Raw genomic sequence first — 26,890 nt, 5'->3', positions numbered from 1 at the left:
TTACTTACACCAATAGCGTGAGCTCGACAGTGTGATAATATCTCCGGTGAACTCCAACCCGAGCAGGTAATCGAAGTCAACAATCTATAAAACAGAGGAATGTATCAACGGAGTAAGCTTTCATAAGCTTAGTAAGTCTTAAGCAATGCAAACAAATAAACGCAATTATACTTCGATTATTAAATTTCTTAAGTGGCCATATTCTGGGTATTTTGCCATCTGGCCGAATACACACAAACACATAATGCACGTTCAGCATTCTTATCACACTTAATCTGAATTCGTATAACATAATTAAATTGAATACTTTCACATAATTTCACACCCTGACCCAGTGTATCATGATCATAGATATAGTTATAACATTTATTCACGTATGTATCACAATGCACGCTTATGATTCATTGCAGATCAAACTCACATATGAGTACATAATGCGTACCTGGCCCACTTAACGTACTGAATGTATTCATTTGTCAACCTAACACGAGGTACCTTAGTCATGGACTATTCTCAAATCACCAGGCATTTACGCTGTTAGGCTCAAGGCCGGATATCGATTCCAAGCATTATAGCCTGCTAGGCTCGAAGGCCCGAATAGTATCTCACCGGCATTATAGTTTGCTAAGCTCAAAGGCCCGAATAATCAAGTCAACAAGTTCCATATAACATATTCATATCAATTAAGTACTAACATCATTCGAACGTATATAATTATACATCTCAAACACTTTTCTTTCATCTCATTTTCACACTTAGCATTTGATAGCTTATGCATAACATTTCACTCACGTTCATTTCAAACTTATCATTCGATTATAAAAGCATATTGCATTTTTACCAACATGTTATACTTGCCATTAGGCCATATAAGCATGATACAATACACTATCATTTCATCTTTAACATTTGGCTAAACCCTTATCTTACAAGGAACACCAAATTCACATAACATATCATTTCACCAGTATTACGCTCGCTAGGCACGAAGGCGAATACACATCACTGTACGAAGCTCGCTAGCACGAAGGCGAATACACATCACCCAAGACGAAGCACGCTAGGCACGAAGGCCCAAATACACATCACCCAAGACTAAGCTCGCTAGGCACGAAGGCTGAATACACATCACCAAAGACGAAGCTTCTTTGGATTTAACGAATACACATCAAATATCATTCATATTTAATCATATATTAATACATCTCATTCAACATATCACATTCGTAGTTATTTGCAACATTCGGGTATAAGCTCCATATGAACACCATCGTTTACATTTCGGTTCAAAAGTCATTCATAAATATCACATATCCATTTCACCATTCAAACTTAACCCATAGTGACCATTCGACTATAAGTCATATACATAAATTATTTATCGCACAACTTAATTCAAGTAGAACCAAAAGGTCACGATTCATCTAATATATACATATTTCTCACTGATTCACACACAACCTTTCAAATTAGCAATTATAAGATGGTTTCGCACATAGCCCATCCTTATCGATAATTTACGATGGTTTTACCCTTACTCACATATATGTCATAGGCATTTTTACCTATGCTTCGCAATTCACATTCATGATTCAATTCCAATCGATTTAACATGCATAAGTACATATCACATACCTTAATAATTTACTTTACTGGAACGAATCCACATATCGTATTAGCCCATAGTCTTATAGCACCACACTTTTAATAGTTTACCTCATCGAAGTTCACATTTAATCACTTTAGTGCCAAGCCATATTCGCTACCACAAAGGACTAATAATAATAATTTTATACACATCATGGTTTCCTTTAGGTATTTAATAATCACAAATCGTGATATCTCCACCAGCACATATCATACAGTTTATTCATTGTAACACTCATTTAGTGCATCAAATTTCCAAATCCAATTCAACTTAAGCATAATAGCCATAATCGGCTTATAGCCTTAAATCATTACATATTCGGCACATTAACTAAGTAAAATTTACATTCCCTTTTCCATATTAATTTAACTCTTGGGCATATAAAAAGGAATCAAACTTAAACACTTAAGAACTTACCTTGAATGTTGCCGAACGATTACAACGGCTATTCGATTACTTTCTCTTTTCCCTTATCCGAATTTTGCCCCTCTATGCTCTTGAGCTTAAATTCAAAGATTTTAAACTAGTCATTATTCGACTATTCGAGCATCACTTTCAAAATATAATATATACATATATATATATATATATATATATATTCGACTTTCACATCTACTGATCATAGTAAGCTTATAAGAAATCAATAAGCAACTCATTAACAAATTTTTGTCAATGTTTACCACATAATCATAATTTCACTACAAGCTGTCTTCCTGAGCAACAGTCACTAAATCATTTATAAATAGAGCTACGAAACTCCAAATCAAGTGACGTTAATTTTCCCTGAAGATAGACTCATATATATTTCATCCATAAAATTTTCAGAATTTTTGGTTTGGCCAATCAATACCATATTTTTCTTAAAGTTTCCCCTGTTTCATTGTTTGACTAATCTGACCACTCCTCACTACGAATCAAATTTCTCATTGTACAGAATTCAAAATATGTTCTCGTTTATTTCATTTGAAACTAGACTCATTAAGGAGTCTAAGAATATAAATTTCATCTTATGAACATTTTTGTACAATTTATAATGATTTTAAAAATACAGAACAGAGGATCTAGAAGTCATTCTAAACCTGTCCTATATCACTTCAAATATCTCATTATTGGAAATTCTTTTGCTTACACGATTTATTTTATAAGAAACTAGACTCATTAAGATTTAATTACATAATTTATTCAGCTTCTAACTCATCTCCCACAATTTATGGTGATTTGCCAAAATCACGTTACTGCTGCTGTCCCAAACAGATTTATTACCAAATCACTCTTTCACACATACCTTGCATGCATGTTATTTAAACATGCATATCACAAATCAATCATCACATACCTATAACTTCACTTAAGCATAATCTTCCTTTCATCATTTTAAAGCACAACATTACTCAATATTATCCAAGTTCACATTCGGCCATAATACACACAACATGTTAGCCGATTTTTCCCCTTAGCATCTAAGGCACATGCATGCTCATTTGCTTGGCTCAACTTCATCTATTCTCCATTTTTCATCAAAAGAACATGAAACAACAACCATTTCTCTCATTTCCATTCATGACCAAATGCTCACAACACAACCAAATATCAAAAATATGCTTCATGGGTTAAGGTAGAAACAAGAAAAACCCATGAACATCAAAATAGAAGCAAAGCACCATGAACTTACCTTGGATTTTTCTTCCCCAAGTGACCGAACATTCAAGAGCTCTTTTCCTCTCCTTTCTCTTCTATTTTCAGCTTTCATGAAAAAGAATGAACAAAAACCTTCCTTTTCCTTCTTTTTTTTATTCTATTACTAAACATTTTATGACACAAAATAACATATATTATTTGTGCCATACTTATGCCATAAATTCAATAAAAAAATTTGCACATGTTGTCTACCATTAACACCATGGCCGGCCACTACACATAAAATGGGGAGTTTGACATGCAAATCCTCCTATTTTGCACTACTATTTATTAGGCCACTACATATTAGCCTATATCATTTTCAAAAATTTTCACATAGGTCCTATTTCATAATTTCACTCACAAATGGCAGAATCAAAGCATGGGATTTTCACACATGCACTTTCACATGAAATAAACACATAATATAACATTTGATTATTTTTGGGACTCAGTTTTGTGATCCCGAAACCACTTTTCGACTAGGGCCAAATTAGGGCTGTCACAGGCATCATGTCGAAGATAAATAAGATCGTGAATAAAAGACACCAATACATCTGTTGAACGACTAATATTCAGGTAATATGTACCAGATGACAAATGGTTATATGAATTGGTTATACAAAATGGTTGTGTGAAATGTTTACAGGAATTGGTCATATGGAAATATATGTACAAAATAGTTGTATGAAATAAGTATAGGTACATGGAATTTAATTTATGTTAAGTTTAATACGAACTATTATCGAAATAAATATACATAAGATATAAGGAAATGATGGTGCATGAAATATTGATATAACGAAATGAATGATATATGCTTATGAAGAAACAAGAAGAGAATAATATATTTCGTGACACGTACATATATGATTATCTTTGATATGTTGATACAGGAAATTAAGTAAGTTGAGACTATTATTAAACTCAAGTGTGATATGTCGAGAAAATAGATATATCAATATTGAATTTATATAAAATATATACAAGTATACTAACAATGTTGTTGTTTGATGCTTAGACAAGTGCCAAGTTATTGATTGAATGGTAACATGTTTAATTATAAGGAGCATTGAAATGGTAAGTACTTAGATGAAAATATAATTTAAGATTTTGCAAAAAAAAAAAAATTATTTCTATGATCCCAATTTAATTCTGGTTGGTTTCTAATGTATGTTTTGGGCTTCGAGGACCCAATAAAGAGGGCCCAATAGAGAGACTTTATGATTATTTTTAAAATATGAATAATAAATGACTCAGAATTATCTGAAAATATTCAATAAACTCCAGTAATGCCTTATACCCTATTTCGGCAATGGATACGGGTAGGGGGTGTTACAAGACACACCCGTTTCACAAGCCATGTAGACATTCGAAATAGGAGCACATGTTTGTGTCCCAAACCGTATCCTACCCCGTGTCCAAACAAGTGAACTTACTAACTTGGTCACACGGCCAACACACACGCCCGTGTGGCTAGCCCGTGTGCCCTAAAAATGGCCATACACGCCCGTGTGCTAGGCCATGCCAATCCTGTAGGGTATACTGAATTATGCCACACGGCAAGTCACACGCCCGTGTGTGAGGCCATGTGGAGCATACTGACTTATTTTCAAATTCAACACCAGGGGACACACGACCTTGTAACATAACTGTGTGTCACACACGGTTGAGACACATGCCCGTGTGGACAAAAATAGGCTATTTACAAAGCCATTTTGCGACCCATTTTGCACATACCTATTCAAGCTCAAATTTGGAACATTTTATAACCCAATAGGTAGCAAATCCATAACATTTCATACACATATTAACCCAATTCAACTACAATCATTTTTAAATTCAATATTCAAACTATAAAACCAACCGAACATGGTATCAAATACTTAAATTATAATCAAGCATTTTCCATTCATATGCCAATCACATATCAAAACAACATTTGCATATTTCCATTCCATTTACTACTTGCCAAAACATATCATATTGAATACTTATATGCAACCAAAATATTATACCAAGTTAAGCCAAATCACATGGCTTTATCTTATACCACAACATATACCAAAACCACTAGCTCAAGTAACCATAACTATCATCTTTATAACTATCTTATACTTGCCATATTTACAAATATCCATGAGTTCAAAAGTACCAATCGGCAACTGGATAGTGTGATGCGTATCTCTGACTTTATCCGAATCGAGCGAGCTATCGAAACTCTATAAAACACGAAAAAGAAACAGAGTAAGCTTTATAGCTTAGTAAGTCCGTATAGTTCAGAATTAAACTTACAGTTTATATATAATCAAGACAATAAATAAGGTATACTCAATTCAATTACCAAATGCCTAAACACAAGCATTCATCAACAAGTTGTCACATAAGTGAATGTAGTCATCCATTATCTCAATCTAATCAATACATTGTATCATATCAAATTCATATATCACATACATCATTTGTAATATTTCACTCTCAATCATATAAACAATAATTCATTCAATAACAGTAACTCATCCGTATAAATAGTACTTCATCCATATAAACAGTAATCCATCCGTAAAAACAGTTCTTCGTTCATATAAATAGTAATTCATCCGTATAAATAGTACTTCATTCATATAAACAGTAATTCATCCGTATGAACACATAGCTTTTTCACATAACCAATAACAGAATTTATGCCCGTTGAACCTATTAGAACATCGAGGAATACTTGGGTGATATACATTAAGTATTTAAATCAGTAATCTGTCAATTTATTATCATTTCCAGTCTTTCAAGCTATGATCAGTAAGCTCCTCCTGAGCTGATGGACAGTAAGCTCTATTGAGCTGAAACGATAAGCTCTAACGAGCTGCAAACAGTAAGCTCTTACCAGCTGATATATCGGTAAGCTCATACGAGCTGTGGTGAGTCCGCAACACATGCAGGATCTCAACCTAAACAGTAACCCTAGTGACATGTCACTCGTATCCTACGAATTTCTATGGTTCAAACGGGGCTCGGTAACCATCAAACTATATCAATAAGGCATTCGTATTTCAAGTAGATCAATTACTCAATTATATACATTCATTTCAAATAATTACAAGTATTTAAAAGTTCGATTCTAATTATATGAACTTACCTCCTTCACTGTAATGACGAATTAGGTCGACTAATCTGATACTTTGTTTTCTCTGGTTCTAGATCCAAATCTCATTTATCTCAATCTATATAATATCAAAATTTACTTATTTAATCATCATTTCATTCAATTTAGCACAATTTACACATTTTGGAAAAATTACATTTTTGCCCCTATTATTTCACATTTTTGCAATTTAGTCCTTACCACATAAATTCACAATTCATTCAATTTAATACAAATTCGTGCTGGCCGAATATTACCCATTCTCATATCAGCCCATATTTTTCATTTATTTTAAATTCAACCACTAAATTTTCATATTTCACAGTTTAATCTAAAATTGATATTTTTACCAAAATTCACTTTACAAAACTTGTACATCTAACAACAATGATTTATTTTCCATCATCAACTAACAAAATACTCATGCATTCAACAATGGCAACATTCAAATACTTTAACAGTTTTGAAATCGAAAATATGGGCTAGCTAGATTAAGTTGCAACGATCTCAAAAACGTAGAAATTATTAAAAACTAACCTCAAAAATGGGCACATGCAATCAAAACACCATGGCCGAATGCTTTGTGTTCTTGAATAGCCTTTTTCTTCTTCAATTCAGCAAGAAAGATGAACATGTATATTTTGTTATTTTGTTTTTCTATGTTTTAATATATTTTATTTCGATAATTACCTAATTACCCTTTTCGTATACATTCAAATTCCACCTACCCAGCACATAATTGTCCACTCACAAAATGAATGGTCTAATTACTATGCAAGTGCTCATATATTTCCATTCTATAGGCAATTAGTGCATTTAACTTATAGACCTCAAGTTTTGCACCTTACACGATTTAGTCTTTTTTTCAAATTAAGCATTTAAACAGTAAAATTTCTTTACGAACTTTCACGTAATTAATCTATCATACTGTAGACCTTATTAAAATAATAAAATAAATAATTTGACTTCGAATTTGTGACTCAAAACCACTGTTCCGATTTGATCCAAAAACGGGCTGTTACAATTTGCTTCTCACACAGCCTAGAACCCTTCACATAGCCTGCCACACAATTGCGTCTCCCCTGTAGGTTGAATTTTCGAATGCCACACAATCACATTCTCTCACATGGCCTAGCCACACAGCCGTGTACCTCCTCAACACGGTCCAGGGCTTCCCACACGGACTGGTCACACAGTCATCTTTCCCCTGCTTCTTAGAAATTACAATTTTGCACAGAATTTTATGATTTTTTTAAATTAGTCCTTGATAATATGAATAATGCTATATTACATGATCTTATTGGCTAAATTAGTATTACAACTATATATATTTGCAATAATTGTGAATAAATATGCTTATTGTATTTGTATTTGAGTTTGTTAGGATAGCATAGCTTATGATACTGTTAAATTGGATCTTTGAAAAGAATGCATTTTGGCTATTATAACGATTAGTTGAGAACATAAGTATGGCTGACATATTTGATCTGTTATAAGCATGTTGTTTGTATCCATTTTTGATATGTTAAAAACATGTCATATTTTGCATAGGATAGGACATTTTTGTGACATCCCTAAATTGACCCTAGTCGGAATGTGGTTTCGGTACCACAAAATCGAGGCATAAAATAATTTAAAATTTATTTTGATGCCTATAATATGTGTGCACATGTGTGAATTTTGAATTCTTTGATTTAGTTAATTTGATTGTGAATTGAAAGAAAAGGACTCATGTGAAAGGATTTAAAAATATGTAGCTAATTTCAAGAGGTTAATAAAGGAATGAAGCAAAATAAATGGAGTTGCATGTCAAATACTCCATTTATTTTGAATGAGTGGTTGACCATGTCTAGATTATGGGCAAGGGACATGTTTCCAACATGTTTAGTTAGTGCATTATGTAGAAAGAATTAAGAAATGAAAAAAAAAAAAAAAAAAAAATGAGCATGGATGCCCCCCATGGTGCCGTAGTAGCTAGAGAGAAAGAAAAAAAAAAAGTTGTCATTCATCCTTTCTTTGAGCAAAGACTAAGAAAGAAAAAAAACAAAAATTATTCATCTTTTCCCTCCTTCCTTTGGCGAAATTCCTAAGAGGAAGAAGAGATTTTGCTTCATTTTCTTTGTTTAGAAGAGATCTAGAAGGAGATTTGGCTAAACTTGCATCAAGATTAAGGTATGTATGAGGTTGTGTCATGAGATTCATGCTTGTTTTGGTTGCTAACTTGATGTGCATGTTAGCCATGGTTCAAATCCTTGTTATGCCATGAAAAATGGTATTTGGCCAAGGTTGATATTATGTTAAAGCCATTGCATGCTAAATGTGAAGCTTGCTAATGATGCATGCAATGATGAATTGACTACTCTTGAAATTTCTTTTAGCATTCTTGAGTAAGACATGGAGTTTTCTTTGTTTAACCATGACCAAAAATTGAAAGGGGATGGTGTGGGATGTATTCGCCATGGCATGCTCATAAGTGCGATTTATGCTTGTTGCATGATAGGTAAAATTTGTGTTTTGATATATGTGTATATGTGTTTGTACATGATGTTACAAATGGATGTGAAAATATGCTAGATTGGGAAAATTTGATTAAATGTTCATGAGATGAAATTAGGTGATTAAAAGATGTTAGTTGACATTGTACATATATATATATATTCGGCCATTAAAGTGAGTATGTAGGTAATGTTGAATCAAGTTTTTGGTGCATATTCGGTTAGGTGTATAATCGACCAAATGGACGATTAGTAAGAATGGCTGCCGAATATACAAGCATACATATGCGTGTGTAGTTGAATTATGAATGTTTAGCAAGATGGTTAAACTAGTGATTTATTGATTAAGCTCAAGGAGTTAAAGAAGGAGAATCAAGCAAGGGAAAGACGAAGGTCATCGAGTAGCCGACTTGGAACTATTTTACCCAACACGAGGTAAGTCATTAAGCACGTATTTGATATTGCTTAAATGATTGTAAAATTTATGCAATTGTGTTTAATGGGATGATATATATATATAAATGAAAATATATATGTATGGAGTGATGACAATTGTTGAATGTAAAAGAAATAGTGAAATGTGTAGAAAGTTTGCTTTCGGCACTAAGTGTGCGGGCAATACGTGTGTACGGTGACGAGATTGGCACTAAGTGTGCGTGCTGGAAATATATGGCACTAAGTGTGCATGCTGGAAATATATGGCACTAAGTGTGCGAGCTCGAAGGGCATGGCATGTGTGTGCGGGCCTAAATCGCATGGCACTAAGTGTGCGAAATCGAGTATTAAGCTTGTGTGTGCGTACTCTATATATATATAAATATCTCCAATCGAACAATTATATGGAGGTTGTGTCTCCATCGAGTGAGTATGGACAGCGGATCGGTAAGTACCTTGAGCTCATGACGAATAGGTAATACGTTCATGCTTGGGGTTGAATTTGGTAAGCCTTAAATCTATGTGATGATTGAAATTGTATGGTTGTGCTGGAAAATGAGTTAATGTGTAAAAATGCTTGATTATCTTGTTGTGTAGAATATGAAATGTGGATGTATGAATTGGTACGAGATTGGACCAAAAGGTCCGAGGTATTATGGTATAGATTCGATATGGACGAGTACCTAGCCTCATTTGTTGTACATGTAGTAGTAACTTTATCAGTGGATTGACGAATGCTTATGACTTACTGAGTTGTAAACTCACTCGGTGTTTTCTTGTCACCCATTTTAGGTCTCTTGGACTCGTATTGTTGCGTGCTCGGAACCGTCGTTGAAGTCATCACACCGGCTGAAATCTTGTGGTATTGTTTTTGTTGTTGAAGAACATTTGGCATGTATAGGCTATCATATTTTGTCGAATTGTGGGTTGTAAACTTTAAGCCATGTGAAAATGGCCTATGTGGTCGTCGAGTGGGATGCTAGAACCTATAGCCACGAGTCTTAGAAACTCAAATTTTGTTAAGGTGGCCATAATTTGTGTCATGTATGATGGATGATTAAGGCCAAGGAAAAATTCATGAAATTGGCATAGTCTACTGCAGTAACTGTTGCGGACAGCAGCAGTGAGATGAGATTGAAAAATCACTAAAAATAGTATAAGTAGAATTAAATAGTGAGTAAATTATGGAACTGATCCTTGATGAATCTATTTTATATGGACGAAACGAAACGACCATATGAGCAGTATACTGGGAGATATTAAAGTTCTCGTGAGACAGGGCCAGAACGATTTCTGGGTCCCCTGTCGCGACTTTGAAAATTTACCATAAATTATCCAGAAAGAATTAGGAGTCATGCCTTATATGTACAGATTCCATTTTGAGTCTAGTTTCATTAGAAACAAACGGCACCAGTATTAAAGCCCTGTACAGAAAGATATTCAAGTTGTAACGCGCGGAGGTCAGAGCAGTCGATCCCTGTAACATGGGTGACTTTAACTAATAAACTGTACCAATTGGCCCAACCAAAAATTCTAAAATAAATCCATGGATGGGTATATGAGTCTAAATTCAGGAAAATTTACGAAACCAGTTTCCGAGTTTTGGAACTCGAGATATGATTTTAAGGCGACGGTGACGCAGTTTTCCAGCCTGTCCAGAAATGCCAAATTGGTCGGTACTTTAAGAGGATTTGTCTCGTTAACCCTCGTGTCCGACACGGCGCCGGTCACGAGTTAGGGGTGTTACAATTTTATTGGTATCAGAGCTATGGTTTAGTCGGTTCTAGGACTACCATAGCGCGTGTGAGTCTAGCTATACATGCCAAATTGATAGTGCTTAATAATGTGATGACTTGACGGTTGAAATTTTTGTTTTGATTAGCGATGGAACCGGGTAGAGAGACCCTTGGCGGATGACGTTGAAAGTGTAGCGGCTGCTCCTGCGCAAGGGACACCGCCTGTTGAGCCTCGATCATCCGCGAATAATCAAAATGAAGGGCGAAACAAGCCTTCTTCACTATGATGAATGAGTGGGTCGCGCAATATGCCCGAACCAACCCGGCTGTCCAACCATTCCCGAATTTAAATACTCCACCCCAAGACTCGCAATGCCTCCGATTCATCGATCTGTGAGGTGAGTAAACCACCGTGGACTTGATTAGGAAGCGTGGGGCGAGGAGTTCAAGGCCATAGTTCTTGATGATGCCGAAAAGGCCGAAGTTCGCTCGATAACACCATTAGAGTGTTAGATGATATCATGCACACCGACGAATGTCTTAAGTGTGCTATATCCTTGTTGCGAGACTCGACTTACTATTGGTGGAGGACTTTAATTTCCATAGTCCCAAATGAACGAATTACTTGGGATTTCTTCCAATCCAATTTGAAAGAAATACATTAGTCAACGGTTCATCGATCGAAGCGTAAGGAATTCTTGGAACTCAAGCAAGGCGGATGATCAGATCTCGAATCTGAACATGAGTTCGTAAGACTTAGTCGGTATGCTCGGAGTGTGTGGCTGATGAGGTTGCGATGTGCAAAAGATTTGAAGAAGGATTGAATGAAGAGTTAAAGTTCTTGGTGGGAATTTTGGAGATAAAGGAGTTCGTGACACTAGTCGAACGAGCACGCAAGGCGGAAGAACTTGGGAGGAGAAGAAGAAGGCTGAATTTGAAGCAAGAGATTACCGTAAAAGATCGACGAGTAAAGCTCCGTTCTCGGTGTAAAGAGGTTCGGGAGGACACCAGAAGTCGAGGACGATTGCGGAATTTCCATTAGAGCCCGACCATTGACGGACTCCGAGCTACTTGAGTAGCTAGTGTGGGCAATAATCGTCAAGAGAGACCTGAATGCCCCAATGTGGAAGACGACACCTAGGTGAATGTTGGGGTAAGTCATTAATAGGGCTCATTATGGATGCGGTTCAAGGACCACTTCATTAGAGATTGCACGGAGCTAGATGAGAGGAATAAGACGCAAGGTGCAAGACCTAGTGGAACGACGGTGGAGGTAGGCCCCGAGAATCTCTGGAGGTAGGGGTGGTAATCGAGAGGAGCCTCTAATACTACCGTCCGATCCGAGACCCGTGCTCTGCTAGAGCATATGCCATCCGCAGACGAGAGGAGGCATCCTCCCCGACGTTATCACGGTACTTTTACTCTCTTTGATACTATTGTGATTGCATTGATTGACCCCTCTACTCACTCATATGTATGTGAAACCTTAGCATCCAAAGAAGACTCTACCTGTTGAGTCTCTCGAGTTCGTAATTCGAGTGTCAAACCCTTTGGGTCAATACGTGCTTGTTGATAAAGTGTGCAAGAGATGCCCCTAATAATTCGAGAATCTGCTTTTCCTACCGATCCGATGCTTCTACCATTTCATGAATTCGATGTTATTCTTGGTATGGATTGGTGACCGTACATGATGCGTTGGTGGATCGCAAAAGGAAAACCATTAATTTGAGGAGTGCAAATAATGAGGTAGTCCGAGTCGAGTCTCATCGATTTAAAGGAGTGCGACAATAATATCTTCTATGACCGTCAAGATATGTGAAAAGGGTGTGAAACATACCTTGCGTATGTGTTTGGGAGTAAAGAGACGGAAAGGAAACTCGAATCGGTACAGTGGTTTGTGAGTATTCAGATGTTTTTCCCGAGGAGTTACCGGATTGCCACCGGTTCGAGAAGTGGAATTCGGCATCGGTTGTACCGGTACTACGCCGATTTCAATAGCCCCGTATCGTATGGCATTAACGGAATTAAAGGAATTGAAGGTTCAATTGCAAGAATTGACGGATAGAGGTTTCGCTCGACCGAGTTTTTCTCCATGGGGCGCTTTGTATTGTTTGTGAAGAAGAAGGACGGAACCATGAGGTTGTGCATCGACTATCGTCAACTCAATAAAGTGACGATAAAGAATAAATATCCATTGCCACGAATTGACGATTTGTTTGATCAATTAAAGGGAGCCTCGGTGTTTTCAAAGATAGATTTGAGGTCGGGTACTATCGGTTGAGGGTCCGAGAATCGGACATACCCAAAACCGCTTTTAGAACGAGGTACGGTCACTACGAATTCTTGGTGATGCCGTTTGGGCTCACTAATGCCCTGCGGTGTTTATGGATTTAATGAATAGAATTTTCAGGCCATACTTGGATCGGTTCGTAGTTGTATTTATCGATGACATCTTGGTCTATTCGAGATGAAACCGAACATCTTTGAACACCGAGGCTAGTGTTGCAAATCTTACGAGATAAGCGATTATACGCAAAGTTCAATAAATGTGAATTTTGGTTGAAAGAGGTTAGCTTTTGGGGCACGTGATGTCCGTGACGGTGTCGGTGGACCGAACAAAATTTGACCATAGTCGATTGGAAACCACCAAGGAATGTTACCGAAGTTAGGAGCTTTTGGGGCTTGCGGTTATTACCGACGATTTGTAAAGGTTTCTCGACGATAGCCACGCCAATGACGGCTTACTCCAAAAGGATGTTAAGTTCGAATGGACGGAGAAATGTCGAAAAGTTTCGATCAACTGAAAGCTTATTTGATGAAGCCCCAATTCTAGTGCAACCCGAATCGGGCAAAGAGTTTGTCATTTATAGTGACGCATCCCTACTTGGGTTGGGTTGCATATTGATGCAAGAAGGCGAGTTGTGGCCTATGCGCGTCGAGACAATTAAAGCCACATGAGAAAAATTATCCGACCCATGATCTCGAATTGGTCGCCATCGTATTCGCCTTAAAGATATGGCGACATTACTTATTTGGTGAGAAGTGCCATGTGTATTCGGATCACAAAAGTCTCAAATATTTGATGACTCAAAGAGACTTAAATCTGCGACAAAGACGATGGCTCGAGTTGTTAAAAGATTATGAACTCGTTATTGATTATCACCCGGAAAGGCCAATGTGGTTGCGGATGCCTTAAGTCGAAATCTTTGTTTGCTTTACTGACGATGAATTTACACTTGTCTATTCTACCCGACAATGTGTTAGTAGCGAATTGAACGCCAAACCATTGTTGGCTCATCAAATTCGGAAGCTCGAAAGTTGATGAGGAGTTGCTTGCAAAACGGGTGAGTGTGTTTCGAGCAAGGAATCGAGTTTCAAATTGATGATGACGATTGTTTAAGGTTTAGAAGTCGTCTGTGTGTTCCAAAGAATTGAACTTATTTCGATAATTCTAAATGAAGCCCATTGCAATCGAATGTCAATCCACCCGGGTAGTACTAAAATGTACAATGACCAAACGCCAATTTTGGTGGCCAGATGAAACGAGACATTTCGAATTTGTTTCAAGGTGTCGATATGTCAACAAGTGAAAGCGGAACATCAAGTGCCATCGGGATTACTTCAGCCGATCATGATACCCGAATGGAAATGGGATCGAGTCACAATGGACTTTGTATCCGGACTGCCATTGTCAGTGAGTAAGAAGGATGCGATTTGGGTCGTTGTCGATAGACTAACTAAGTCGGCTCACTTTATCCCCGTGACGCACGGATTTTTCAATGGACAAATTAGCGGAATTGTACGTTTCTCGATTGTGAGATTACACGGGTGCCTATTTCTATCGTGTCGGATAGAGACCCAAGATTTACGTCGCGATTTTGGAAGAAATTGCAAGATGCTTTGGGTACCAAGCTGCATTTTAGCACCGCTTTTCATCCCCAAACCGATGGTCAATCCGAACGGATAATTCAAATACTCGAGGATATGTTGAGATGTTGCATCCTTGAGTTTAGTGGTTCATGGGAACGGTATTTACCTTTGATTGAATTCGCCTACAACAATAGCTTTCAATCAAGTATTAAGATGGCGCCTTACGAGGCTTTATACGATCGTAAATGCCGTACCCCATTATTCTGGACTGAACTTAGTGAAGGTAAATTCTTGAGGTTGATTTGGTTAAGGATGCCGAGCAAAAGTTCGAGTAATTCGTGAAAGTTTGAAAGTCGCCGGATCGCCAAAAGTCGTATGCGGATTTGAAAAGAAAAGATATTGAATATCGGGTTGGAGACAAGGTCTTTCTCAAAGTTTCACCTTGGAAGAAGGTGCTTAGATTTGGTCGTAAGGGCAAATTGAGTCCGAGGTTTATCGGGCCATATGAAGTATCCGAACGAGTTGGGCGATCGATATCGATTAATTTTGCCCCCGAGCTCGAAAGGATTCACAACGTTTTTCATGTCTCGATGCTTGACGATATAGGTCTCGATCCATCGCACGTAATTGCTCCATCTCGAGATTGAGATTCACCTAATTTGAGCTATGAAGAGGAACCGGTTCGCATTATGAGGCGTGAAGTAAAAGAGTTGCGCAATAGGAAAATCCCGTTAGTGAAGGTGTTGTGGCATAAACACGGAATGGAAGAAGCCACTTGGGAACTTGAGGACTCTATGAAAGAGCGATACCGAGCCTATTTACGGTAAGATTTTCGGGACGAAAATTTCTAAGTGGGGAGAGTTGTGACATCCCTAAATTGACCCTAGTCGGAATGTGGTTTCGGTACCACAAAATCGAGGCATAAAAATAATTTAAAATTTATTTTGATGCCTATAATATGTGTGCACATGTGTGAATTTTGAATTCTTTGATTTAGTTAATTTGATTGTGAATTGAAAGAAAAGGACTCATGTGAAAGGATTTAAAATATGTAGCTAATTTCAAGAGGTTAATAAAGGAATGAAGCAAAATAAATGGAGTTGCATGTCAAATACTCCATTTATTTTGAATGAGTGGCTTGACCATGTCTAGATTATGGGCAAGGGACATGTTTCCAACATGTTTAGTTAGTGCATTATGTAGAAAGAATTAAGAAATGAAAAAAAAAAAAAAAAAAAAATGAGCATGGATGCCCCCCCCCATGGTGCCGTAGCTAGAGAGAAAGAAAGAAAAAAAAAAGTTGTCATTCATCCTTTCTTTGAGCAAAGACTAAGAAAGAAAAAAAAACAAAAAAATTATTCATCTTTTCCCCTCCTTCCTTTGGCCGAAATTCCTAAGAGGAAGAAGAGATTTTTGCTTCATTTTCTTTGTTTAGAAGAGATCTAGAAGGAGATTTGGCTAAACTTGCATCAAGATTAAGGTATGTATGAGGTTGTGTCATGAGATTCATGCTTGTTTTGGTTGCTAACTTGATGTGCATGTTAGCCATGGTTCAAATCCTTGTTATGCCATGAAAAATGGTATTTGGCCAAGGTTGATATTATGTTAAAGCCATTGCATGCTAAATGTGAAGCTTGCTAATGATGCATGCAATGATGAATTGACTACTCTTGAAATTTCTTTTAGCATTCTTGAGTAAGACATGGAGTTTTCTTTGTTTAACCATGACCAAAAATTGAAAGGGGATGGTGTGGGATGTATTCGCCATGGCATGCTCATAAGTGCGATTTATGCTTGTTGCATGATAGGTAAAAATTTGTGTTTTGATATATGTGTATATGTGTTTGTACATGATGTTACAAATGGATGTGAAAATATGCTAGATTGGGAAAATTTGATTAAATGTTCATGAGATGAAATTAGGTGATTAAAAGATGTTAGTTGACATTGTACATATATATATATATTCGCCATTAAAGTGAGTATGTAGGTAATGTTGAATCAAGTTTTGGTGCATATTCGGTTAGGTGTATAATCGACCAAATGGACGATTAGTAAGAATGGCTGCCGAATATACAAGCATACATATGCATGTGTAGTTGAATTATGAATGTTTAGCAAGATGGTTAAACTAGTGATTTATTGATTAAGCTCAAGGAGTTAAAGAAGGAGAATCAAGCAAGGGAAAGACGAAGGTCATCGAGTAGCCGACTTGGAACTATTTTACCCAACACGAGGTAAGTCATTACACGATTTGATATTGCTTAAATGATTGTAAAATTTATGCAATTGTGTTTAATGGGATGATATATATATATAAATGAAAATATATATGTATGGAGTGATGACAATTGTTGAATGTAAAAGAAATAGTGAAATGTGTAGAAAGTTTGCTTTCGGCACTAAGTGTGCGGGCAATACGTGTGTACGGTGACGAGATTGGCACTAAGTGTGCGTGCTGGAAATATATGGCACTAAGTGTGCATGCTGGAAATATATGGCACTAAGTGTGCGAGCTCGAAGGGCATGGCACTGTAAAAGGGCCTAAATCGCATGGCACTAAGTGTGCGAAATCGAGTATTAAGCACCTTGTGTGTGCGTACTCTATATATATATAAATATCTCCAATCGAACAATTATATGGAGGTTGTGTCTCCATCGAGTGAGTATGGACAGCGGATCGGTAAGTACCTTGAGCTCATGACGAATAGGTAATACGTTCATGCTTGGGGTTGAATTTGGTAAGCCTTAAATCTATGTGATGATTGAAATTGTATGGTTGTGCTGGAAAATGAGTTAATGTGTAAAATGCTTGATTATCTTGTTGTGTAGAATATGAAATGTGGATGTATGAATTGGTACGAGATTGGACCAAAAGGTCCGAGGTATTATGGTATAGATTCGATATGGACGAGTACCTAGCCTCATTTGTTGTACATGTAGTAGTAACTTTATCGGTGGATTGACGAATGCTTATGACTTACTGAGTTGTAAACTCACTCGGTGTTTTCTTGTCACCCATTTTAGGTCTCTTGGACTCGTATTGTTATGCGTGCTCGGAACCGTCGTTGAAGTCATCACACCGGCTGAAATCTTGTGGTATTGTTTTTGTTGTTGAAGAACATTTGGCATGTATAGGCTATCATATTTTGTCGAATTGTGGGTTGTAAACTTTAAGCCATGTGAAAATGGCCTATGTGGTCGTCGAGTGGGATGCTAGAACCTATAGCCACGAGTCTTAGAAACTCAAATTTTGTTAAGGTGGCCATAATTTGTGTCATGTATGATGGATGATTAAGGCCAAGGAAAAATTCATGAAATTGGCATAGTCTACTGCAGTAACTGTTGCGGACAGCAGCAGTGAGATGAGATTGAAAATCACTAAAAATAGTATAAGTAGAATTAAATAGTGAGTAAATTATGGAACTGATCCTTGATGAATCTATTTTATATGGACGAAACGAAACGACCATATGAGCAGTATACTGGGAGATATTAAAGTTCTCGTGAGACAGGGCCAGAACGATTTCTGGGTCCCCTGTCGCGACTTTGAAAATTTACCATAAATTATCCAGAAAGAATTAGGAGTCATGCCTTATATGTACAGATTCCATTTTGAGTCTAGTTTCATTAGAAACAAACGGCACCAGTATTAAAGCCCTGTACAGAAAGATATTCAAGTTGTAACGCGCGGAGGTCAGAGCAGTCGATCCCTGTAACATGGGTGACTTTAACTAATAAACTGTACCAATTGGCCCAACCAAAAATTCTAAAAATAAATCCATGGATGGGTATATGAGTCTAAATTCAGGGAAAATTTACGAAACCAGTTTCCGAGTTTTGGAACTCGAGATATGATTTTTAAGGCGACGGTGACGCAGTTTTCCAGCCTGTCCAGAAATGCCAAATTGGTCGGTACTTTAAGAGGATTTGTCTCGTTAACCCCTCGTGTCCGACACCGGCGTCGGTCACGAGTTAGGGGTGTTACAATTTTTAAAGGAGAAAAATGTGGAAGCCTCTTAATCTGCAATTATAGTGGTTCGCCCACCCATCATCTGGTAGCTTTTATCTGTGACTATCTTGTGCATTCACAACCATCTAGCAACGTATTAACTTGCCACTTTGTGGTTTAAACCCACAACACAATGTGTAGTGATGGACAAATTCTGGGGAACTCTTATGGTGTGCAGCCATAGGGTATGATCCTATCTGTTAAACTGAACCTACTTGCACTCGTGAAACAGGTGCTTGAAATTATGAAATCTCTGATACGATATGATATATGTGTATACATTTATACATAATTAAATTGATCTGTTATTTCTATATAGTGATTTTATTATTGTGAGTTATGTTATATGATGTGATTTTATATGCTAATCGGTTGCACTGATTATCCTGTGATGGAACGCACACTGAACTTCATAGCTCACTCCATTTTATTTTTTATCTTTTCAGATAACCTACTAGGTTAAGATACGGGCAAGACATCTGGAGGGCCTCACCTTTGTTTTTACTAAAAACACATTAGAGTTATTATTTATTATTATTACTATTCATAAACCATATTATTTTATTTTGAACTATGGCATGGAACTTAAGGTCTATATTTCTTTTATATCGCATGACATTTAATTAAGTTTTAGGATTTTTAATTATTAAATAGTTATGCAAGAACCCTAGTTTTATTAAAAATATTAGTAATTATCATTTTCTGCTGCTATACTTTAATTATAATTTCGAAGCATGATAAATCGATATTTAAACTAAATTTTTTTACTAAATTTAAAAAATTCTTTAAAATGATTGTTTCCAAAATTTCAATAGCTCTTTAGGTCACTTCGGTGACTAATATAATCTTCTGAATTCAGATTTGACACCTAGGCCGGGTTGGGGAGGTTCATCATTTGTCTCGTTGCTTCGTTTGCAAAAGCTACCACCCACGAGGGCAACTTACAGATGATCTCAAAGCATAGTAACTTTGTGACCTACCTCTTGACTAGGGTAGAGGATTATTGTTATACCCCTACCCCGGGGACACGTGGCAATACGAGAACCAGCCAGAGAGACTTGAGAACATCCCCCCACCTTGTACCTTCCATATGATCACTAAGTGACTGACTATCCCTCTATGGAAGAACCATCCATCCTTGACCACCCAGTTGAGTCCTCTATTACGCCATCCGTTATTAATGATTACACTCTCCTCAAGAGGGGACCACCTGAGAACCATCACCTCTCCTATACATACCCTCAAAGCATAATATAGAAAGGGTCTCTCTTTTCCTTCCAACAAAGCCTAAAAGGCCAAGTCATCATCCTTTCCCTTCAATTCTCCCATCCACTCTCCTTTTCTGGCTCTCAACCACAGCATGGATAAACTAACCTTTCTTGTCATCATCCCCTCCTCTTTCTCCAATATCATATTGATATCCTGTATCGACATATAGCAACATATTCAACATCCCAAAATAATTTTTCTTCACTGAGTTAATACTACAATGTTTGCATATCACATTAGGGAACTAGTGAAGACTCTCAAGCACAAACTTATCATAAACACAAACTTATCCTATAAGTTTACAAACTTATCATAAACACAAACTTATCCGATTTTGCATATCACATTAGGGAACTAGTGAAGATTCAAATCGGATGGTATATAAGTTTACAGATATTCTAGTTCGTTATTGAATGTCTTTTATTCTAAAAGTCTATAAAGAATGTGCTGAAGCAGTGGCAAACGATGATTTCACCATCTCCCACTTGCTCCTCTTTATTATATTTTCTTCCCAAGCAAAGGCTACGCTTACAAACGCAACACTGTAATTTAATGCCCCTGTTATCTGGATTTTACATTCTGGAACGGAACAGCAGATGATACAAAATATTTTTGTACTTCAAATTGGTTGGGCTGCGCCAGGCCCGATCAATAGTGCAACGCATAGGCGACACTCGAGGGTCCCAGTAGCAAGCTACTGTGATAAACCCTCCCCTCAAAAAATAAATTTAATATCATGTGGGCTAATGGCCGACGTATCAGATATTAAACTGATAAGAACAGATACTACACTTGATCTTAGCCAAAAGGCCGAGAAAGGTATGCTTTGTATTATCCAAGCCGGCTTCTTTTATAGCTGCTGCTCGCCTCGTCGCTTTGTATCTTCAGGATGTGGGATTTAGACGATGTATTCAGCAACTTGTTTGTAAGCTGCTTCTAAAAGCTAATGGCGAACAACTTGGATTATACTGGCAATTTTCATATAGGACAAATCTCTTCCTTCCATTTCTGGTTCGAGCATTTTTAACTTCATAGGTTATATGGTGAAGAAAATAAGAGAATTCAACAGAAGAAAGATGTACATAAGCAAACGGTGGACTTATGAGTTTATATGAAAAGCAAGAACTAAGAGTGACGTTTTTCTTTCAAGTCTCAAGCGTCCAGTTAGTATATGTACATCTATTGCTAACTTCATGTGCTTTTTCTATCGCAGCTCGTTTATAGCGGAAATTTGTAGGCATGATAGCTGGCATGGTTGGTGTGTGATGTTGTGTAACTATGCAGGATGCTGTAGAGGTTAGTGCAGGTGGCTTAGCCACTTTTTAAATGACAAAAAAATCATAGTAGATTATAAAAATTGTAAATAAGAAGAAGAAAAAGAAGAAGAAGAAATGGAAAAATATTAAAATTTACTAAAATATTAAAAAGTAAATTTATAAAAAAATTATGAAAAAATTGTAAAAATTATTTTAAAATGACAATATTGTAGAAAATGCAAGTCTAGAGAGATAATCAAGTTATGCTACTTCGAATGCATTTGGAGCAACAAATTTCGCACCATAGAATGCATGAAAACCCCATAATCTATGTAGCTTAAGTTACCTATTCAGTCAAAGATCACTTCAATGAAGTGCAATGGTGGGATTCTATTCCAAGTTTCAAAGCTAACGAGCACAAATCCACTAAAATAGAATAGATTCTATATTTTTAAATATTTTTTCATATTTTTATATTTTTTGTAATTTATATTTTTATTATTTTATTACTTTTATTAATTTTTTGCAGCTTTATTAATTTCTATCATTTTGTGACATTTATAATATTTTTATAGTTTTCGATTTTTATATTTGTTTGCTCTTTTAAATATTTTTATACTAGTTTTCTATTTCGTGAATCACGTTCTATAATTAAAATATATTAATTGTTAATTTTAAAATATTTACAAATAATATAAATAAAGAATGAAAATAATTGAAAAATAATATATTAGAAATAATTTATGTTATTATTATACTTTTGTGCACGTGTCACGGGGCTAGAATTTTAGTTTAGCAAACTGCACGGCTTTAAGTGATTTCTGTACTTCAAATACGCCCCTAAGTCAGCTTAACTCTTGAAAATGAGAATTCACAAAGAAAATTCTTTGAGTCACCAAAATAAAACGAAAGCCACTCAAAGACAAATGAACTTGAATAAAACAAAAAAGCCACAAGAAAGTAATGCACACCAAGTGTTTGAGTAAATGCTCACAAATATATTCTTTAACTTAAGAATAAAGTACAATGGGATGAAGTGATTACAAATGAAGGGAAGGCCTTTATTTATAGTTGAGCTCCCCTTGATCCGACAGTATAGATTGAATTATATCAATGGTTGAGATTAGTGTCTATCTACAAGATGAGAGTCATAAGAGATTTAAACTCTATACAATCTTATCCATTAAGATTTACATTAACCATGGTAACTCAACTTTCACTAGTGTTTCATTGGGCCACCAAGGCTTCAAGTAGATGGGTTTCACCATTTACGAATCAGGCCAGTTTAAATGAGCAAATGAGCCCATTTCATCAGTTGACCTCTATGGGACATTTTGTGCACATTCGTCACGGGCTTTGATTCGTGACCTGTAACATTCTCCCCCATCCATTCTCGTGATGCCTTCATCTTATCCTTGGAATGACATTGATTTGACTTGTAACACTTTATACCCGACCCGGTCTCCGAGTCCAGGTACGAAATGTCATAGTTAAATCGTTACGTAAGAACATATTTCCAATTTATTTAGTTCTCCGCCAAACTCAATGCTACGTTCGCATGCCAATTTAACCCAAAGAATTAATTAACAAAAGCACTTTTATAAATGAACATCGTGTTAAATTTTTTACTATACCACTACAACAAAACAGGCCTACGACGACACTTTTTTATTTAGGATGACGCAAAAAAAGTTAGCATAGGCCATTCTGACGATTCTCTTGATGCTTCTGGAAAAGTTACTGTTAGCACCATTGGCATGAGTACCGCAACGCTTCGGAAAAAGCGTTGGCATAATTCAACATAGGCCAACCTTTATTGAAGGGTTGGCAAAGACCTAGTCAAGGCCAACCTTTAAAAAATGATATGAGGACATAGGCGACCTAAAAAAGGTCGGAAAAAGCATTCATATACCGACTTTTAAAGAGTTGAGATAGACCACTCTATGCCAACCTTAAAAAGGTTGGGATAAACCTTGTCTACGCCAACACCTTACATAGTTGGCTTAGGTCCCATGTGTTTTACAACATTTTTCCCGACTTTTGAAAAGCCTATTGTGGTGAAATATGAGCAAATTTGTATGTTTTTCGTTTGGACAAGTTTGAGACAATATTAATTGAACAAGTAATTAACATAAACTGGTCATATTAATTCAAAATTACCACTGAATAATGCACTCATTAGTTTATATACAAAATCCTAATAAAAGCAGTCAACAGTTGACAACATGTTGTCAGCTTGTTGTCCATTACATCACTTGGTAATTGCATTTAGTGAATGTGTTGCCAACATGTTGTCAACCTATTTCCTATGACATCAAAAATTCCGGGACAATTGCATTCATCAACTGCTATAACATATATATACACACATAATATGTAGTAAGCCTCATCCATCATCATTTGAATTGAAGGCCTCATCATCAGGTCTTCTAATTTGAAATTCAACTGCATTAACAAGTGCAAAAATAACAATGTAACTTTTCTATTTAAATGAGTTAGATAAGAAACAACATGAACACGTGGGAAGAATATTTTAGTAATAGCCAAAAAACCATAAGTTGAAGCTAAATCAACAATTTTCATCAGTACATCCATTAATTATTGGTTGAGCAAACAATGAAGACATCAAATAAGAAACTAACATTTAGTTACAACACAAACCAATAGCCAAATAACAACAATCAATCTATATTAAACCATTAGCAACAATCTAGTTCTATTAGTAAGTATTTCACTTACTTAACATGTAACGCCTTGATTTATTTAACTTTGTTTCTGTGGATTTTGTCATAAATGAGTGTCTGCTTCAGTGGTTAAGTGTTCTGATTGTGTGCTTGAGGTATTGGGTTCAAGTCTTACTTTTAGAAAAAAATGTTATTTTTTGTCTTAGCCCTATCCTTTTTAGGTGGGCTTATGTTATATTCTTGTAAACTCATATTAGAATAAGTCTGCTAGTTTGAGTGGTAAGGTGTTAGCTTGCCCTGAGATTTCGTGTTCGAATCCCTTAGCTTGCCCTGAGATTTCGTGTTCGAATCCCCGTATGAGCATGGATGATAATTTTTGTTTCGGTTGGCTGATAAGAGGTTCAGTGGGACTGAAAGTCTGTGGTAGTTGGATAAGGATAGTGGGTCAAATTCTAGGGGATAAGGTTGTTAGTTGGATAATGGGAGGAGTTAGGATTGGGTGTTAAAATTTTGATTTAAATTTTTTTTATTTTTTTCCCAAAACTCCTTCCTTTTCTGATGTTCTAGTTTTTCCCCTTTGTCAAAATTTCTTTTTCTTTTCTTCTTGGTCTCTGTCATATTTTTCTCTCAAATCGCAATGCTTCGAATTTCTGGTCTCTTTGTGCAACTTGGTAAGTAAAGATAGTGGGGTTCTGCCCAGGTTGGGGGTAACTTTTTAAGCTGTTCTAAATAAATTCTGTCCTTTTAGTTAATGATGTTTTTGGGTTGTTGGCAACGAATCGTGAGTAACGGAACTCTCCTCCTGTGGAATCGTAGTATTGGAATCGTTATGAAAGTTGGGTAAGTAATGAATGCTTAAGTTTCACTGTAGTCTATTCCTTTAATCGGTTTAATTGAGGATTAAAGATTGATTTTGGGGCGTGTAATGTCGATTTTGAGGTTCTGGTGGTCTCGGGTTTATTTTCGCATAAAAAATGAATCAAGTGTGTAACAAAAATACAAGAAAATAACATTCGGCGAAAGCTGAAAAACTGGCCTGTCGACACCACATGGGCATGTGCCTAGCCATGTGGTCGACCGTATACGACACACGACCGTGTAACGGGTGAGTGTGTGGCCATGTAGGTCACACGGGTTAGGCCGATTTGGGCGTGTGAGCCCACACGTGGGCCCAAAATTCTAAAATTTTCCCTAGGGTCACATATATCATTCTGATCGACTATGGGCCTTCCGTAGGGTCGATAAGGGCAAAAAAAACCCTGATGCATGAGATCTACTATTCTGATAGACTGATTTGAGTTTAGAAAAACCGATATGTATGTTTGACTATTTTGTATAAATATGTATGATATTTGTATACGAGCATGTAGGTTATGTTAAGTTTGTTATATCTGTATATTTGTATTATGTATCTGTATATGGGGTGGGATTTGTATATGTGGAGGAAGTGTTCTGTAAGGCGAGATTTCACCGATATACTGGCAACTTGGCTGCAAACTATTCTGAAAACTGTTGTAAAGGCACTATGTGGTGTGTAGGGATAGGTGAGTTTTTATACCCCGTGGTGTGTTGGGATGGTTAGTGATGGTGTGTAGAGGATGGGGGTAGGACTTTGCATATCTGTATGTTTCTTATAATCCGATTCTGATATGATCTGGTTCTGTTAAGGACTTATGTTCGCTTCTGTTTTGATATTCTAAGAAATCTGAGTTTATGTGTATGTATGACTCTGTTTAGTTACACACTGAGTTTTTAAAAACTTACATCTATTTGACTATTCTGTTCAGGTAATCCTCAAGCATAGGCGAGTCGGTGCGATAGAGGATTAGTGGAGACCACTAGTCCAAAAATCATTTTTAATTATTAAATTATTTAATTTTCAAGATTTTCTTTGAGAGTTTTGTAATTTTGAGGCTCTCTAGACTATGTTTATAATTTTGGTTTTGGATGCGTTTAGATTTTTAAACTGTGATATTTGACAAACTATGGTTTTACACAAACAAATGTTTTTAAAAACACAAGCTCGGTTTTCAACTATAATGACTTATAAACTTCCGATGCAAAATTTATGCTTTACTTAAAATAGCAATAAATGACTGTTTCATTAAAGAGAATAATAATAAGTTTTTTTTCAAAAAGGTGGACTCTTTTAGAACAATTAATACGAGAAGTTTTAATATCAAAGTTTTGTTTCAAAGCCTTTTTTCATAACATCTCCAGATTCGGCCATAACGTCTAGGTCGAGTTTGGGGTGTTACATAACATTCCCTTTGCCATACATTCGTTAAGGAGAGTCTTATACTCCTTCTCACGAGCATCCATCATAAGCATTTTTCAACAACCTGATTTTTCGCTTAGAGAATGTGACTTTCCTTAAAATGATGCATTTATATTTAAAGCTTCCACTTTCAATTGTCTTGCAACATATTATTATACAATAAAGAGTCTGGTCTATTGTTTTTTAGAACCTGATTAATACATTGGGTTGAAAGTCATTTTGCGAACATAGCTGCGATATTTGGTTCTGCGACAAATCCAGTTATGAAGCCAATGATGAAAAGTCTGCAATCAACGTTTAAGTAGTCAAGGTTTCTTTGGAGGTAGGCTACTCCAACACAATCTAGAATAACATCTACGTCTGCCATTAATGGTGGAAAACAAAAGTTCAC

At 36.3% G+C, this 26,890-nt stretch overlaps 1 non-coding gene across 1 annotated transcript; it reads right to left on the bottom strand.

The window, feature by feature from the left end:
• Positions 1-20,909: 20,909 nt before the first annotated feature.
• LOC128287481 (U2 spliceosomal RNA) lies at positions 20,910-21,104 on the bottom strand. Its single transcript, XR_008278181.1, has one exon. It is a non-coding gene; the product is annotated as a U2 spliceosomal RNA (small nuclear RNA).
• Positions 21,105-26,890: the final 5,786 nt, after the last annotated feature.

This window comes from Gossypium arboreum, chromosome 13, assembly GCF_025698485.1.
Source record: "Gossypium arboreum isolate Shixiya-1 chromosome 13, ASM2569848v2, whole genome shotgun sequence".
Classification (NCBI taxonomy): Eukaryota; Viridiplantae; Streptophyta; class Magnoliopsida; order Malvales; family Malvaceae; genus Gossypium; species Gossypium arboreum.
The sequence above is the reverse complement of the archived record's forward strand: the minus strand, read 5'-3'. Positions and strand labels throughout refer to the sequence as shown.